Raw genomic sequence first — 19,539 nt, forward strand, 5'->3', positions numbered from 1 at the left:
GTGTGTGTGTGTGTGTGTGTGTGTGTGTGTGTGTGTGTGTGTGTGTGTCTCTGTGTGTGTGTCACATGGGTGGTTTGTTTATCTGTCAGTCTTCAGGACATGTCACCTACTCTCACTAAATAAAAAAAAAAAAAAAAAAATATATATATATATATATATATATATATATATATATATATAAATATATATATATATATATATATATATATATATATATGCATTGCTCTGCACCCAGTTCTCCTGAACGTATAATACAAAGATTTGATTAAGCACATAAAAATGAAACTGACAAAACTTAAAGGTCTTCTCTGTAAATGCAAAACAAAGCCTGCTGACACAGTTATGCCAAGTGCTGTGACACTGATTAAAAACTCTTTCTCTAAATTGACATTTATGGTTGAAAAGTGAGTGCATGCTATTGGAAGGCTGCCTGAGAGTAACAGGATCAGATATCAAAGAATCTCATTTTATGATGCATAGAAGCTTGGGTATTTATTTTGCTGAATGTTTGCCAGTAGATCAAGACCTGTGGTAGTTCATAATAAAAGCAGAATAATTAAATGATACAGCAGGAGCTTTCAATGCATCTGTAGCCTTATACTGCAATGTGCCTTTTATGGAGAGGCAGAAAAAATGGAGGAAAAGGGCCAATAGTCTAGGTCAGCAAAGACCTGGTCCACTATAAGTAATCAGCTGCTGACAGCAAACTAGATGGTGACTCAAGCTTTGTTAGCCAATGTACCCACTGAACTGCAGCCTCAAAGAAGCGGCACCCCATGTTCAAACACTCCATAAGTTGGAATTTGGTGAATTAAGATCAGGAAGACTGCATTTTTTTTCTGTTACTGTAAGTTGAGGAGTGCATCTCAAATGTAAAATTATGTTTAGCATTGTTTCACTAACTACATCACTAGATGTTTTCTGTGTTTCACTGTTGCAGTCATCACTTGTGGGTTATCCCTGCTGGGTAGCCCTCGGTCGGCCCGAATACCAGAGTCAAGCTTTTCCCCTGCGCCAGCTGCTGTCACCTCTGGACTGATGTCAGGTTGTCAGTGGTATTAAGGAGAGCAGCCAGTGCCATTACATCAGTTTTTCTTGCCCTAACCTGTAGGAGCCCCTTGAAGGAAATGTTTTAAAGAGCCCCTGGTGGCACAAGGCCACAAGAATGACAGGTGGCATAAGGTCACAAGAATGACAGCTAATCTCCAAAAAGGATCAGATTAAGGGGGACGGTGGGAGGGAAAATAGGATTGCAACAGTGAATACACTCGGAACATCTACATTTATGGTAAGTGTACACAACTGTACTATGTTCTTTGTGTTTCACTGTTGCAGTGATTACTTGTGGGAGGATTACCAAAGCTGAGGAAGGGGAGGATGGAAGTATGAATTTCCTAGGATTGAGCTAACATGCCTTGCAGGACTGCAGAGGCAAAGCCTGCCTGAGCTCCGTTACATCAGTCTTTCTTGCCGCCGAGCCTGAAGCAAAAGCAGTTTACATGTGTGCCGGCCAGTCGTTGCCAGAGCAGAAGTTGAATCTGAAAATGACTAAAGCTAAGTACCCTGTTGGGGCCCTTTTTCTTGCACTAACCGATGTCCAAAAAAGTCAATAATTGTCTCTGCTGTGGAAAACAAATATCACACCAAGACTTCCATACCTTGTGCATTACTTGTCTAGGCCCAGAGCATGACATCCCCCATGTCGGTCCTGTGCACTTTTCAATTCAAGGATTATTCACCATAGAGCTAATTTTGTAGCCAGACATTTCTGAAGTAGTTCCTCGCATTATGAAATATTTGTCCGTCAGCAGTCTGTGGATATTCCCAACAAGAAAATAAAGAAAGGGACAGACCACACAAACTTGAGCCTTCAGATGACCCATCCCAAAAGCAAGTAGTCAGTTCTCAGGAATTCAGTGAGGTGCATTCGCAGCCCCTGTTGCCTGACATGTTTCCTGCCCAGGCCTCTACCAAGACCCGTTTGGAGTCTGGTTTGCCGCCGGGGAATGCTTCATCATCCGATCCCTTGGTTGTAACCTCGTTGGTTGGGTCTAGAGCCGCTACATAGGCACTGGCTTCCGAGGAGGCTCTTCGCACAAGCAATTCAAGGCAAAAACCAACGTCTTCGCCTCTGACTACCACATCCCAACGACAAATGGATTTACCAAGGTCTAAAAGCAAGACCACCCCAAAGAAAACAGTCTCTAGTTGCCATCTTACTCCTAATCCACCACCTCAGACACAGTTACTAAAAATGGCAGAGGACCCCTCATCACTTTAATCAGGGATAGCCATACCACTCCTTCTAAAAAAAAAGAGGGATACTTCCCCTGAAGTTCATACAGAGTCGGATTGTAAACTTTCAGACGATCTTGATTCAGATGAGGAACAACAACCTCTCACCTCCTTTGAGGATTCTGATGCAAATTAATCTATTCCTTCTGCATCCCCCCTTGAGGATCTTTCATTTGGGGAAACCCTGCACACCCTCAGAGAGCATTTCCACTGGGAAGCTCAAGATTATCCTCCGTCCAAGAAAAGACTAAAAGAGTTACTAGATCTTCCTCAGCACAGACCCTTGGCTATCCCTCCTATTCTGGACATGGTGAATAATGTTTTCAATGAATCTAGCCTCACCCCTGATGCTAAATCACCTGCTCCTAGAGAACCTGACAGGTACTACAGGGTACTTGTTTAAAAACCCTGCAGCAGACCCAGAGGTCATAACACAGGGGCCCAAAGGGGCCAAGGCTAGCTCATCTAAAAACCCAATTCCCTCTGACAAGACTCAAGAGCTCTGGACAGATGGGGTAAGAAAGTGTACACCTCCACAACCTTAGCTATTAGAGCTCTTAACTGCCAGTTCCATATGCTAAAATATCAACAGCACACCTTGGAAAGTTTGAAACAAAAAAATGTCATCTTTACCTGACACTAATATTTCCAAAGAGTTAGCAGATCTTGTACACTCTACTTCTCAAGTAACTAAACACTCCCTGCACTGTGGATTCAATGCCCTAGAAGCCTCAAGTTGGGCCGCTGTGGCAGGTTCAGTCTTTAGGAGGCACACACGGCTAAAAGAACAGCCACTGCCTGATCATGTAAAATCAAAACTACTTGATGCCCCTCTGGATAAAGACCGCTTGTTCTGATCAAAAGCAGAGGAGGTCATAAAAACATGGAGGATAAAGCTAAATCTATGCAAACAGTAAAGGACTTTCTCCAAGTTCCAGATTCAGCAGAAACTTTCCCTCTAAGCACTGTTTTTTCCCAGCCCCCAATAGACAGGATCAAGGGAGCCCTCACAGGGACAGACCAGTTAGACCACAAAGCCAAGGCCAGCGAAGAACTAAGCAGTGGCCCTCCACCACTCCCACAGCAGGGAGTTCTAAGTCCACTCACTACTCGAACATGCAATGACTCCCACTCCCTCTCCCATCAGAGGTTAGGAGGAAGGCTATCCCTTTACAAACAAAATTTGCTGTCTATAACAAGGGACCAATGGGTATTAAAAATCATTTTTCAGGGCTATAAATTTACCTTGCAACAAGTCCCAACCTTAACACGTTACCAAAATCTACCTCCAAATCAGTAGGCAGAAGCATTAAAACAAGTGCATATACTCCATGCTCAAGGGGCAGTGGAGCCTGTGCCACAGGAGCAAGCAGGAAAAGGTTTTTACTCAGACTGTTCCTAGTGCCAAGAAAAGAAGGCACTTGGCAACCCATCCTCAACCTGTCCACTCTAAACACCTTCCTAGATGTCCCAAAATTCAACATTCTAACTCTTCAAAAACTTTTACCAATGCTGGGCAAAAATGCATGGCTAGCCACCCTAGACCTAAAGGATGCCTACCTTCACATACCCATAAGGGAGTCTTGCAGAAAATACCTACGCTTCAGAGCAGGTTCACAACACTTTCAGTTCTCTGTGCTATCCTTTGGCTTATCTACGACACCCAGGGTCTTCACAAAATGCCTGGCCCCAGTGGTTGCCTTCTGCAGGCAGCAAAACATCCAGATTTACCTTTATCTGGATAACTGCCTAATCCAGGCAGACAACAAAGAGAAGTTACTACAAGACCTGCTCTTTGTACAAACAACCCTAACCTCTCCAGGGTTCACTATCAATAGGAAAAAATCAAACCTAAATACCTCCAGGCAGTTCACCTTCTTGGGTGCACTTCCAGACATAGCCTCCCAAACAGCCTTCCTCTCACCAGAAAAACAATGCTTTCTGCCAAATTACTTCTCCCAGAAAACTCTCAGAAAAAAAAACTCACAGCAGAAAAAATTCTGCAAGCACTGGGTTACATGTTATCCTGCATTCTGATGATTCCCCTGGCCAGGCTGCACATGTGTAAACTCCAGTGGTACCTAAAGAACCTTTGGTGCCAACACTGTCAATCTATGGAGACCACTCTCCCCCTCATTCCATGCATAAGAAAAGAGTTTCTTTGGTGGGCAGAGGCATGCACTCTGAACAAGGGCCTTCCCTTCAGCTACCTTCCTCAAGGCCACACTATCACTACAGACACCTCAGACCTAGCTTGGGGCACTCATTTAGACACCCAGTGCATACAAGGCTATTGGGACCTCAGGCATCTTCACTGGCACTTCAATCTAAAGGACATGATGGCAGTTCACAAGGCTATCACATCCTTCCAAGACCACCTAAAACCAGGAGTCCTCCTCATAAAAACAGACAATGCCACAGTCATGTGGTGCATCAACAAGCAGGGGGGACACACACTCCTACCCTCTCTGCTGACTAGCCATGAGCCTCTGGCAGACAGCCTCCTCCATGGGCCTACACCTGATAGCCCAGTACATCCCAGGAGTAAACAACACCCTAGCAGACCATCTAAGCAGAAACTACTTAGAACCCCAAGAGTGAAAACTCCAAAAGGAGACATTCCTCCAAATCACCCAGGCCTGGGGGACTCCAGTGGTGGACCTCTTCGCCTCACAACACAACAATCAGCTGCACAAATTCTGCACCAGGGAGTTCCTTCCCTGGCTTGGAAAGTGGATGCTGTCTCATTCCAATAGACCAATCTCTTCATTTATGTGTTCGCCCTCCTGCCCTTACTCCCAAGGGTACTGCTGAAAATAAGGCAGGAAGGACCAAAAGCCATCCTTATCGCACCAGATTGGCCCAGGCAACATTAGTACTCCTTGCTGCTGAGCCTGACCAAGGAGCCTTACAGGCCCCTGCCTTTAACTGCAGACCTCCTGACACAAGCCAGAGGGGAGATTCTGAATCCAAACCTGAACACTCACAAACTTTCTGCATGGCTTATCCCCCAGGGACCGGGGATAACCCACAGTTGAGCAAGCAGGTCCTAGACATTATTAAGGAAACCAGAAGGCTGAGCACCAGGAAATTTTAGTCAAAGAAATGGAAAAGATTCAACTCCTGGTGCCTGTCAAAAGGTCACAGCATCTCCCAGCCGTCCCTCCCACTTATTCTGGACTACCTAGTGGAGCTACTTAACAAGGGTCTCTCCTTTTCCTTCATTAAAATCCACACCTCAGCCATTTCAGCACACTTTCATGCTGAACAGCCTGTCTTCTCTCACCTTTTGATTAAGCAATTCCTCAGAAGTGTATCTAACTTTAGGCCCCCTAGAAGGGCACCCACTCCAGCCTGGGACCTGAACTATGTCTTAGAAAAACTGACGTTGCCTCCCTTCGAACCACCTGCATCAGCAGACCTAAAACACCTTTCCTGGAGGACTGCCTTCCTCTTGGCTATTACTTCAGTTAGGAGTGTGTCAGAACTTCAAGCACTCATGGCCACTGAACCCTTCATTATCTTCCATGCTGACAGGGTGTCTCTCAGGACTAATCCCTCATTCATGCCAAAGGTAGTATCAGATGTGACCCTAAACCAGGCTATACATCTCCCCACCTTTTTTCCAAACCCTCAGAATAAAAGGGAAAAAATTCTACACACGCTGGATGTGCACAGACAGTTAAGATACTACCTGGACAGAACAAAGTCCATTAGGAAGACAGATCAACTGTTGGTTGGCTTCACCCCAGGGAAAGAGGGGAAGCCTATCTCCAAGCAGACCATTTCAAAATGGATATCACTGCATACAGTTCTGCTACACCATTCATGGGAAAGCTCTTCCTAAATCTATCAGAACACATTCCACTAGGGCAGCCTCTACTTTCACTGACTTCTATAGAGGAGTGCCCACCAGGGACATCCAGGAAGCTGCCACTTGGACCTCGGTCCACACCTTCACCAAACACTACCACCTGCCTCTGATGTTCATTGTGTTTCATTGTTGCAGTCATTACTCTTGGGTTATCCTGCTGGCAGGCTACCCGCAGTCGGTCTGAATTCCAAAGTCTTGGTCCGGCGTCGGTTGCTGTCGCCTCTTCCCTGACATCAGTGCACCAGGGGTATAAAAGATGCAGCCAATGCCATTTTCTTCAGTGTTTCTTGCCATGCAGTGCCCAAAGCAGAAGCAGTTCGCAAGTGCCGGTTGACTGACTTCTGAGATTTTCGTGTTCGAATTTCAGATCCGAAGTCCTCATTTAAAGCTAAGTACCTCATTGGGGAAACTTTTTTCTTGCTCCAGACCGATGTCAGAAAAAGTTAATAATCGTATTTCTTGTGGGAAGCAAATACTTCATAAGGACTTCCATTCTTATTGTATTCCTTGCCTAGGCCCTGATCACGACGTTGCTAATTGCAGGATGTCCATCGTGTTACCCTGCTGCAGTCATCACACTTGGGTTATCCTGCCATCAGGTGGTCCCGCAGTCGGCCCGAATTCCAAAGTTTTGGTCCGGCGTCGGTTGCTGTCGCTTCTTCCCTGACGTCAGTGCACTGGGGGTATATAAGAGGCATCCAACACCATTTTCTTCAGTCTTTCTTGCCGTGGGGTGCATGAAGCAGAAGCAGTTCGCAAGTGCCGGTCGGCCGACACCTGAGATTTTCGATTTGAATTTCAGTCTGAAGTCTTCATTAAAGCTAAGTACCCTGTTGGGGAACATTTTCTTGCCTCAGTCCGATGTCAGAAAAAGTTAACAATTGCATTTCTTGTGGGAAGCAAATACCTCAAAAGGGCTTCCATTCCTATTGTATTCCTTGCCTAAGCCCAGACCACGAAGTCACAGGTTGTCGGTTTTACACTAGGTTTAATAAACGAACTATCAAATGCCATTTTGACTTCTCATGGCATTACTTTGGTAGGAAATTTAATTATATCATGCCGTCGGAGCAGTCGACGACTGCCATTCATAAAAAAATGCAAGGATAAGGACAGGCAGCCTAGGAATAAGCCAAACACTGAGGCCTCATTTGGGCCTGTCGCCGGTTCTCCGGTTTTCAGTGAGGTGCTTACGCCCCTGATGACCGCAGAACTGGAACACCAGACAGCTGCGGATTCCCAAGCAGAGTCTACTAGGCCGATGCAGCCATCTACCGACACCGGAGCAGAACTAGACACCGGTGCAACGGAAACACCTTCGGTTGCAGAAGGTGTCTTCAGACCGACTATACTCACCATTAAATCTTATGCTAAACAAATCACAGAGGGGCAAATACAGATGCCCAAGGGTCAGAGGCCAGTCACAGGGCCCTTACAAACCTCACCAATGGGGTTCTGCTACCCAGAAAGGAGGAGAAGACAGGCCCCAGGCTAGCAGAAGACAAACACAATGACTCTATCCTCAAACTACCAAGCAAATCTCTCCTGGCAACTCCCTTGGGAGGAAAACAAGCATTTTTTTGCAGACAACTGGCACATCATCACAAAAGACAAATGGGTTCTAAACATGGTCTCTCAAGGATACAGATTCCACTTTCATTCCTTACCAAGGATCAAAGGAATGCCAAACCTGCCACCAAATCAATGGGCAGAGGCACAAAAACAAATTACGGCTCTCGTGAACATGAGAGCCATTCAACAGGTACCTGCACAGGAGCAAGGACAAGGATTTTACTCAAGACTCTTCCTAGTCCCAAGAAAGGACAAAGCATGGAGACCCATTCTGGATCTTTCAATTTTGAACACCTATCTGCAAGTACCAAAATTCAAGATGCTAACAATACAGCAGCTTCTTCCCATGCTGGGCAAGAATGCTTGGCTAGTCACTTTGGACCTCAAGGAGGCATACCTGCATGTCCCTATCAGACAAAATTGCATAAGATACCTCCGCATCATTGCAGGTTCAATGCATTATCAATTCTCTGCACTGCCCTTTGGCTTCTCTACTGCACCCAGGGTCTTCACAAAATGCCTGGCACCAGTAATTGCATACTGCAGACAAAGAGGAATTCAAATATACCCATACCTGGACAACTGCCTTATTCGAGCAGAAAGCAAGGACATTCTTTTAAAGCATCTAGCATTTGTCAAACACCTTCTAAGTTGCCTAGGGTACACAGTAAACGAAAAGAAATCAAAACTAGTGCCCTCACAAAACATAATATTCCTGGGTGCCAGCTTGAATACAACGGCCTAGATGGCTTATCTCACGCCAGACAAGCAACGACAGCTGTTTCAGTATTTCAAAATAATGGCAACAAAAAAACAACTCCCTGCAAGAAAAATTCTGCAGGCCTTGGGATTCGTGGCATCTTGCATACTACTAATACCATTTGCAAATCTGCATATGAGGAAATTACAATGGTACCTGAAAAGTGTATGGACTCAGCACAGCCACAGCTTGGAAACAATGATACCACTCATTCCCTGCCTTCAACAGGAGTGTCTATGGTGGGCACAGGCATGTCACCTCAACAAGGGTCAGCCTTTCACCTTACCCACAGCCAGGCAAACTATGACAACCGATGCATCGGACTATGCCTGGGGAGCACACATGGCAGGGCAGTGCATTCAGGGCAGATGGACTACAGATCAGAGACACCTACATATCAATCAAAAAGAAATGCTAGCACTGCAGAATGCCCTAACAGCTTTCAAGGACCTTCTACACCCAGGACAACTACTAATAAAGATGGACAATACCACAGTTATGTGGTGCATAAACAAGCAAGGGGGCACACATTCCTACCCTCTATGCAGGCAAGCAGTGACCTTGTGGAACACTGCACTGTCTTACCAGGTTCAATTACAAGCACAATTCCTGCCAGGAAGGAAAAACACATTGGCAGATGACCTAAGCAGAAACATCATGGATCCACACAAATGGAAACTAGATTCACAAGTATTTGCAATGATAGTTCAAAAATGGGGACACCCAGACATAGATCTGTTTGCCAGCCCCCACAACCACCAACTTCAAACATTTTGCACAAGGACCTTCCATCCACTAGCTTGGAAAGTGGACGCCCTCTCATTCAGTTGAAAAACATTAACAGTGTATGCCTTCCCTCCACTGCCTCTTCTACCAAAGGTACTGCTGAAAGTCAGATTAGAGAGGCCACAAATGATACTCGTTGCACCAGACTGGCCACGCCAGCATTGGTACCCAATTTTAAGGAACATGGCCCACGGCCCACCATGGATTTTACCACAAATTCCTCACCTGCTCACACAGCGAGACCATCAGATTCTACACAGCCAGCTCAAGACTTTAAACCTGGCTGCATGGCAAATTACCTAAACAACCAGCCAACACCTTTATCCAAAGCTGTTATGGATGTCATTCTGGAAGCCAGGAGGCCCAGCACCAGGAAAACCTATTCAGACAAATGGAAAAGATTTTGCGCCTGGAACCAAGCTAAAGGCCTAAACCCCCTTAATCCAAACATCCCTCAGATTCTACAATACTTAACTGAGATGTTACACAAAGGACTTTCCTTTTCATCTATTAAGATCCACGTCTCAGCAATTTCAGCTCATTACAGCATGGATCCTCCTTTATTTTCACATCTACTGCTAAGACAGTTCCTCAGAGGGACTAAGAACTTAAGACTGCCAAGGAGAGCTCCAACACCTACTTGGGATCTCAACTTTGTTCTGGAAAAGCTTACACTGCCGTCCTTTGAACCAGCATTTTCAGCTGATTTAAAATTTCTTTCATGGAAAACTGCCATGCTACTAGCAAATAACCTCAGCTAGAAGAGTCTCAGAGCTACAGGCACTAATGGCAGTGGGACCTTTCATCATTTTTCATCAAGACAGAGTCTCTCTACGAACTAATCCTTCCTTTATGCCAAAGGTGGTATCCAGTGTGGCCTTAAACCAAACCATTCACTTGCCCACCTTCTTCCCAAATCCCCAGAATAAAGGAGAAAGACTCCTGCACTCTTTGGACATTCACAGGCAATTACATTACTACTTGGATAAAACTAAGGCTTTCAGAAAAACTGACCAGCTTTTTGTAGCCTATGCTACAGGATCACAAGGAAAAGCTATCTCAAAACAGACCATTTCAAAATGGATAGGGCATTGCATACGTTTCTGCTACACACATCATGGGAAACCAGTACCTGCTAACATTAGGTCCCACTCCACCAGGGCTACAGCTACATCAGTAGCCTTTCTCAGGGGAGTGCCAACCAAGGATATTCTGGAAGCTGCTACTTGGAGTTCAGTGCACACCTTCACCAAACACTATCACTTACCTCTATACTCTAAGACTAGAGTTGGTTTTGCCACTGCAGTTTTGCAGGGCCTACTAGCTTCTTCTAACCCTGTTTGACTCCACCTCCCATCCTTAGCTTTGGGATTCAACCCAAGTGTGATGACTGCAGCAGGGTAACACGATGAACATAGTACAGTTTTGTTTCTACCATAAACGTAGATGTTTGAGTGTTCATCCTGCTGCAGTCCAGGTTACCCTCCCTCTATCCCCTCTGAATTAGCTGAACTTATCTCTACCACTTTATCCTATACTACCTCTGTGGTGTATTTGCTTGTGCCCAAGGGTTTTGTTTGATTTTTATATAGCCATATGTATGTATATATATATATATATATATATATATATATATATATATATATATGTGTGTGTTTTGCCTACCTGTTGGGGGCACCTGACATCTGAGGCAAGAAAAACTGAAGAAAATAGTGTCTGATGCCTCATATAAGGTGCACTGACGTCAGGGAAGAAGCAACAGCAACTGACGCCGGACCAAGACTTTGGAATTCGGGCCGACTGCGGAACCGCCTGATGGCAGGATAACCCAAGTGTGATGACTGCAGCAGGGTGAACACTCGAACATCTACATTTATGGTAGGTACAAAACTGTACTTTTTGTGCTAGATTTAACCAACGCACTATTAAGCGTCGGTACGATTTTGCATTTCATTACTTTGGCCGAAGATTTAATTACACGATGTCGTCGGATAGCCATCCGACTACCGCAATTCACAAGAAATGCAAGGAAAAGGACAGGCATCTGAGGTCCAAAACCGATGACGAGGCTTCTTCTAAGCCAGTCGCTGGTTCTCAGTGAGGTGCTTTCGCAGCCCCTGACGTCTGCTGCCTCAGAGCCGCAGGCCGCTTCTGACTCCCACGTGGAGCAGACTAGGCCATTGAAAACTCAAGGTATTGGACACTTGGAAAATATTCCCTCAGATGGGTCCGGAGTCGCCGCTGAGCAGGCATCAGCTTCTGAGGTTGTTTTCAGGCCTACAGAGTTATATGTAAAACCGACTACAGCTTCAAAGGCAAAGACTAAAGCACCACTAAAGACAAAGAAACAAGTGCAGCAAGCCCATGGACAGTCCTCCATGCTTAAAAACAGATGCTGAAAATGGCCAAAGACCTAATTACTTTGATCAGGGGTTCCCATCCCCCTCCTGATAAGAGGCCTAGGCAAGAGACAGAACATAAATCTTCAGACCAGGTTTCCATTTCCTCTGACTCCTCTTCTGAACAGGAATACTCTCTTCCTCCCTATGAGGATTCTGATGCTGAAGAATCTATCCCTTCAGCCTCTCCTCCTGAGGATTATTCTTTTGGGGAAACCCTGCATACCATGAGGGAGCACTTCCACTGGGAGAGCCAAGACTACTCAGAATCTAAGAAAAGGCTCAGAGACTTTCTTTTACTACCTCAGCACAGGCCTCTTGCTATCCCCCCCTGTTTTAGACATTGTAGATGATGTATTTTCAGAGTCCGGCCTGTCTTCTGACTCTTTACCCCCTGCACCTGTTAAGCCAGACAGATACTACAGGGTTCCAGATTAACATAAATTTCTTTATAAAAACCCTGCTGCTGACCCAGAAGCTATTTCTCAGGGTCCCAAAGGGGTCAAGGCTTCCACTGCAAAAAACCCTATCCCCTCTGATAGGGATTCAAGGGCACTGGACAGATGGGGGAGAAAGGTTTACACTGCTGCTACCCTGGCTGTGAGGGCTTTAAATTGTAAATTTCATATGCGTAAATGTCAGCAATACTTAATGTCACTGCTTAAACAGAAAATGTTAACAAATTCTGAATGTGCAGAAAACAAGGAAATGCAGGATTTATTGCATGCAACTGAACAAGTGGGAAAGCATACTTTGCAATGTGATTTTGATTCTCTGGAGGTCTCTTGCAGGCCGCTGTTACGGGTTCTGTCATTAGGAGGCATTCTTGGTTAAAGGAACAGAATCTGCCTGATCATGTTAAAGCAAAATTATTAAATGCTCCATTACATCATGATACTTTGTTTGGTGTTAAAGCAGAAGAGGTGTTGAAGAAAATGGAGGACAAAGCAAAATCTATGCAGACAGTTAAGGATTTCTTACAGGTGCAGCCACCCAGATTTAGCAGGAATTGGCCTACAAAGAATTGGTCCTTTCCAATGTCAGATAGGCCACGAAGAGGCAGATACAGACACCCCAGAGGCAGATCCCAGCCCCAAGGCTCATACAGGCCTAAACAATGGGCTGCTTCTACCTCCAAAAACGGAGAAGACAAATCACAGCCATACAGGAAACAGTCCCAATGACTATCCTCTGCCAGCACCAAGCACTTATCTTTTGGCAGCCCCTTTAGGGGGAAAACTAGCACTTTTTCCACAAAATTGGCATATGACCACCCAGGACAAATGGGTCTTGAATATAGTGTCTCAGGGCTACAGGTTCCACTTTCACACCCTGCCAAGGGCAAAAGGTATGCCAGACCTGCCACACAGTCAGTGGGCAGAGGCACAAAAGCAAGTTTCATCCCTCATGGACATGAGGGTCATTCAGCGAGTACCACAGCAAGAGCAGGGACAAGGATTTTATTCGAGACTTTTCTTGGTAGCCAGAAAGGACAAAGCCTGGAGACCAATACGGGACCTGCCTATTCTAAACACATTTCTGGACATTGCAAAATTCAAAATGTTGACTCTGCAACAGCTTCTGCCAATGCTGGGCAAGAAGGCTTGGCTTGTAACTTTGGACCTAAAAGAGGCATACCTGCATGTCCCAATCAGATAATCTTCCAGAAGATACCTCAGATTCATAGCTGGCTCAATGCACTACCAATTCTCTGCACTGCCTTTTGGCTTATCTACTGCGCCCAGGGTCTTCACAAAATGCCTGGCACCAGTAATTGCATTTTGCAGACAAAAAGGAATTCAAATATATCCTTACTTGGACGACTGCCTTATTCAAGCAGAGAACAAGGATATTCTACTAAAGCATCTGGCGTTTGTAAAAAGATTATTAATTTGCCTAGGGTACACAGTAAACAAAAAGAAATCAAAACTAGTACCCTCTCAAGAGGTAATATTCCTGGGTGCAAGCTTAAATACAACTGCCCAGATGGCTTATCTCACGCCAGGCAAACAAAGGCAACTGAATTCTTACTTCAGAATGTTGGCAACAAAGACCCAATTATCTGCAAGAAAAATTCTGCAGGCTTTGGGCTTCATGGCATCCTGCATTCTGCTAATTCCATATGCCAGACTGCATATGAGGAAACTACAATGGTATCTAAAAAGTGTTTGGACTCAACATTGCCACAGCCTGGAAACATTAATTACCTCATTCTCTGCCTGCAACAGGAGTTTTGATGGTGGGCACAGTCCTGTCACCACAACAAGGGACAGCCATTCACTTTACCCACAGCCAGGCAGACACTAACAACGGATGCATCAGATTATGCCTGGGGGACCCACATGGCAGAAAAATGTATTCAGGGCACATGGCCTGCAAGCCAGATACATCTTCATATCAATCAAAAAGAGATGCTAGCTGTTCAGAATGCCCTGACAGCTTTCAAGGATCTACTTCATCCAGGACAACTACTTCTACTTGGACAGAACTAAAGCTTTCAGAAAGACTGAGCAACTTTTAGTGGCATATGCTGCAGGACCACAAGGAAAAACTATCTATTTCAAAATGGATAGGCCATTGCATTTATTTCTGCTATTCACAACATGGCAAATCAGTGCCTAAGGGCATTAGGCCACATTCAACCAGAACAGCAGCCACTTCAGCAGCCTTCCTCAGAGGAGTATCAACCAAAGACATCTTAGAGGCTGCAACTTGGAGTTCAGTGCACACTTTTACAAAGCACTACCACTTATCTCTCTACTCTAAATCCAGAGCAGGCTTTGCCACTGCAGTTCTGCAAGGCCTCATAGCCTCTCCTAATCCTGTTTAGCCCCAGCCATCCATCCTCAGCTTTGGGATTCAACCCAAGAGTAATGACTGCAACAGTGAAACACGATGAACATATTACAGTTGTGTACCTACCATAAATGTAGATGTTCGAGTGTATTCACTGTTGCAGTCCAGGTTACCCTCCCGCCATCCCCCTTTATTTTGCTGGGTTTTATCTGTACTTCTCTATTCTATACAACCTATGTGGTGTATATGCTTGTAGATGAAGGAAATGTTTATTTTAGTACATGCATGTTTATTGACATAATTTTTAGCCTACCTTTTTGGGGGCACCTGACATCTGGGGCAAGAAAAACTGAAGAAAATGGTGTCGGCTGCATTTTTTATACCCCTGGCGCACTGACATCAGGGAAGAGGCGACAGCAACCGACGCCGGACAAAGACTTTGGAATTCAGGCCGACTGCAGGTAGCCTGCCAGCAGGATAACCCAAGAGTAATGACTGCAACAGTGAATACACTCGAACATCTACATTTATGGTAGATACACAACTGTACTTTCTCCAGGGTTCAGATAGGCTTTGCCTCTGCACTCCCACAAGGCATGTTAGCTCAATCCTAGGAATTTCATACTTCCATCCTCCCCATCCTCAGCTTTGGGAATCCTCTCCCAAGTAATCACTGCAACAGTGAAACACGAAGAACATAGTACAGTTGTGTACACTTACCATAAATGTAGATGTTCGAGTGTATTCACTGTTGCAGTCCTATTTTCCCTCCCATCTTCCCCCTTAATCTTATCCTTTTTGGAGATTAGCTGTCATTCTTGTGACCTTATGCCACCTGTCATTCTTGTGGCCTTGTGCCACCAGGGGCTCTTTAAAACATTTCCTTCAAGGGGCTCCTACAGGTTAGGGCAAGAAAAACTGATGTAATGGCACCGGCTGCTCTCCTTAATACCACTGACAACCTGACATCAGTCCAGAGGTGACAGCAGCCGGCGCAGGGGAAAAGCTTGACTCTGGTATTTGGGCTGACCGAGGGCTACCCAGCAGGGATAACCCACAAGTGATGACTACAACAGTGAAAACACTCGAACATCTACATTTATGGTAAGTGTACACATTACTTTCCTGAAAGCCAAAATAAAACTGTGCATTGCAGCTAGATCATCCAAAGAAAAATCCCTGAATCTTCCAGAGAAACATCAAGAAAGGACCTCCAGAGGAACATCCGGACCCAAGAGAGGAACCTCGGACGGCCAGGGTTCACCCGAGCTCCTCCAGTGAAATTCATAGTGAGTAGATACACAGTTTTGCTTTCCTCTAGTTTTCCCCTAGTAACAAACTTCACTAAGGCTCCTGTAGTCATTTCCACCTGTATTTAGGATTTAGCAGATACCCTTAAGACTATGAATTCATGCTTTGAGAACATAGGATGGCACAGGTGTGACTGATTCTTTGTGGAATTAATTCTGAAGGGTGCCTTAATATGTGTTTATGAGTATACAGATGATATTTGCATAAAAATTATAAAACTGTCATGCCAAGATATTTTATAGAAAATAGTACAAACTGGAGAGAAGGTTGCATAGAACTGCATCAACATGTTATGCTATGGGCAGTGATAAGCAACTTAGGAAAGATTGCTGTTTTAAAATTGCTAGTTAGATTGGGAGCAGAGATTTGTTTTTGTACAAACAGCCAGTGTTTAAAACACATATTCATTATGTCCAGGGCAAAGGTTACTGGAGAAGTGAACCTCATATGTGTACCATTTGGGGTTTTATAAATTTCTACTGCGTCTCGTAATCTAAAATTTGAGCACTTAAAAGATAGAAAGCAAATACCTTACATAAAAAATAGCTGTCCTCCATTAAAAAGGTGCATTTTTAACTTTATGGTTATTGCATCATAAGTGCAGTTACCAGCAGTTGTGAATATCACAACCACACTGCATCAATAATAAACGGTGCCAGATCTATGGCACAAAGTGATAACATCCTGATTGTGGCCCAGGTAACTTGTAATCAGTTAGACACCTACATTTATGAAGACCCAGTCAGGAAAGGTTGGAGTAAATGCCATACATCTCATCTGTCCAGATTTTTGCCTCATGTTTTTGGTCTTTTTCTCATAAAATTGTGGTTTTCTGGCAAATCACTGAGGACTAACATCAGAAACTAATGGCAGACATTTGAGTTTCAGAATTCATGTCCTTTAGAAATTTCACACTATTGCAAAACTTTTTATTGTACCTACTTTCTAAGTTTGTAAGAGCAATGCTTAAAAAGTGTCCCTAGTTTGGGGCCTTTGCCCCCCCCCCCCCGCATTATTTGTGGCTTTGTCCAGATTTTTTGTTGTAAGAGGTTGACAGATTTGGTAAATGCCTGATGCTGGCTTGCTCATTCTGGGGAGGGGAGTTAGTCCAATCCACTGCTTGACTCACATCCAGTGGAGGTTAGTGCTGTACCATTCAAATTGGCACAAAATTGTGGACCTGCACAACAGATGTATTTTATTCTCATGTGAAGGTGTGAATGAGTCACTGAAACAGCATTGTAGGTTTGTGCACATTAGGCTACTGCAGAGTAACTGAAGACAGTGTCGGCAGTAACCCAGATGGTTGCCTGGATGAATGCATCTCACTGTCCTTTGTCACCTAAAGAGGGATAATTGGGCAAGTCATGTTCTGAGCTGGCTAAACTTTGGTAAGCAGTAGAGAAGGACAAATATTCATAGATCAGTAGTAGGCTAACTTACCTTGTGGGCCATTTTAAGCCTAGTCAGTTACCCTATGTGAGAAGCAAAGGCTGCACCTTGTGTCTGTAAGGTAAAGAGCGTAACCATTATGACAACCTCCCATTCTCTAAAGCATGGAGAATGAGAGTATGAATCCCTGTACCTCTTTCATGCAAAGCAAGCAGTCTACCATTTCAGCTAATTCCCCTACAAAGACACTGTTAGTTTTATTCATAGGTTCATAGATTAGTAATAGGCTAACTACCCCTAGGGGCCATTTTAAGCCTAGTCAATTACCTCATGTCAGAATCAAGCCCTGCACCTTGTGTGTCAGTTTAACATCTTCACCATTATGCCAACCTCCAATAAAAATTTCAATACTTTTAACAGATCTAAACTGATAATTTAAAATAAAATTGGACTGGTAAAGAAAGAAACATTATCCAGTTGAAACTTAGCCCTTTAAAGTGTAATTAGTCTCTGCAGAGCTTGCTGCAGTCATTATGTAAAGTAACAAGACTGGTTTATCTAATACAAAGAAAGACCTGTTACTGATAAGAACCTAACTGCTTAGATTTTGTGTGCACCAGAAGGGCTGGAGAGTTCAGTCAGACTACCTGATGAGCAAAGTAGAGCTGTGCAAGTCCTCTTTATCTGTAACAGTATCTGTCTTTCTATTCTTATGCTGCAGTATTCATAATATGAGGGAGTCCTCCTCTGGCAGACTCATACGTCCGGCCAGTATACCAAAGTCTAAATGCTACTGCAAGGTACGTGTGATGGCTCGTATCACTCACGCTCAGTGCATGTCAGCCATAAAGAGACATCTGTTATAAAGTGGACATCACCACGTACCTACCTCAGAACTTTTCTGCTGCCTGTCTGACTACCAGCTCCAGTCATTGCTCACCAGAGAACTCGCGTTTGTGCTTCAGATAAGTACCCCATTGGGTTTGTTTCCTTTTCGTTTGGCTACTGTGTTGTTTTTTTTGTTGTGAGTATATGTCAACTAGGAAGGGCAAGTGTCAGTGTGAAAGGCAAATTCCACATAAAGACTCCCACAAGCCTTGCTTATTTTGCTTAGGCCCAGACCACGATCACATGTCCTGCGCTGTCTGCAAGGCCTTTTCTCCTAAAACCCTCCATAGCCATCTAGCATCCTTTAGGTTATATTTGGAGAATCAGCGCCTTAACTGCTTAGCTCAAGACATGGAACTGACGTTGGGCCTTTTAGAACAGCCACAACTCAAGAAGGTCAAGAAGCCTTGGCCTGATCTTACAGCTACTCCCTCTAATCCGGGTGTCCCTCCTGAAGCTGATGTAGACCCAGAGGCCGTTGTTGAATCTGTAGCCATCAGGGAATCTGTAGGCATGTCTCAGAGGGATTCACAGGTTTCCAATTTCAGTGCCCTGGGGGAACCATGACTGGTTATCTCTAAAGGCCTGTGTGGTCACATAGGTTGTTGTTTATGAAGATGTTCCTATGGATGTCTTGGAATGTTGACTGATGCCAGGCCTGTCTACTTTTGATTGCCTGGCTCCTGAAGCTTCAAAGAAGAAGAAACTAAAAACTAAACTTGTTTCTCTGGCTCCTCAGGACTAGGCTTCTGATCAAACTCCTAACTGGCAAGTCTTTACCCAAGGCCTCTTTAATGCCTTCATGGCCCTCCACCAGATGTGAGACTCTTCCTTTCTGGCACTGGCCCTTTCTCCTTCTACTCCTTTGAAGAGGCCTGTAGAAGATGTCTCTTCTGAGGGGGAAGATTCACTGGGGGATGACTTTCTGGCTCTACTCATATTTCTTCTCCTCTGGATTATGCCTCCCCAGAGGAGGAGGAATCTAATGGTATGGGTTCCCCTGGGGAGGATATTTCCTTTGGAAAGGTCATTTTAAAGATGAAGGACTTTTTTAAGTGGGATTGTTGCCAGGTTTTTGAGATTCGGAAGAGGTACTATGACCTCCTTCAGATGGAATCCCCTAATCCTTCAGCCATCCCTCCAGTCCTGCGGCCTTCTTGGATGCCTTCACTGTAGCGTCCTAGTGCCCAGAATCCCAGCCCCCAAGCACCCTGACAGATTTTACAAGGTGCATGAGGATGCCAAGTTCCTTTTTAAAGCACCATCAGCTGACCCATCTACTGTATCAGTGGCAGCAGAAAAAGCTTCCAAACCTTTACCCTCCACATCACTGCTTCCCTCTGATAAGGAAAGCATGGTTATGAACAGACTGGGGAAAAAGGTGTATGCGTCTACAGCCTTGGGCTTTAGAGCAATGACACACATGGCCAAATATTCCGTGACTCTTATGGTGGATGCAATGAAAG

General features: G+C 44.7%; 1 protein-coding gene across 4 annotated transcripts in view; it reads left to right on the plus strand.

The window, feature by feature from the left end:
* Nucleotides 1–19,539, plus strand: part of TSPAN9 (tetraspanin 9) — a 2,052,609-nt gene that overhangs the window by 713,366 nt on the left and 1,319,704 nt on the right. The window contains exon 1 of one of the 4 annotated variants that reach the window (XM_044087583.1): nt 15,712–15,771. The exons of the other annotated variants lie outside the window; for them this stretch is intronic. The gene's annotated coding sequence lies outside the window, so the exon portion shown is untranslated. Of the gene's footprint in view, nt 1–15,711; nt 15,772–19,539 lie in introns of those variants that run through there. 4 annotated transcript variants of the gene reach the window in all.

The sequence above is a fragment of the Protopterus annectens genome, chromosome 11.part0 (assembly GCF_019279795.1).
Source record: "Protopterus annectens isolate FY-2018-M chromosome 11.part0, PAN1.0, whole genome shotgun sequence".
Taxonomy (NCBI): Eukaryota; Metazoa; Chordata; order Ceratodontiformes; family Protopteridae; genus Protopterus; species Protopterus annectens.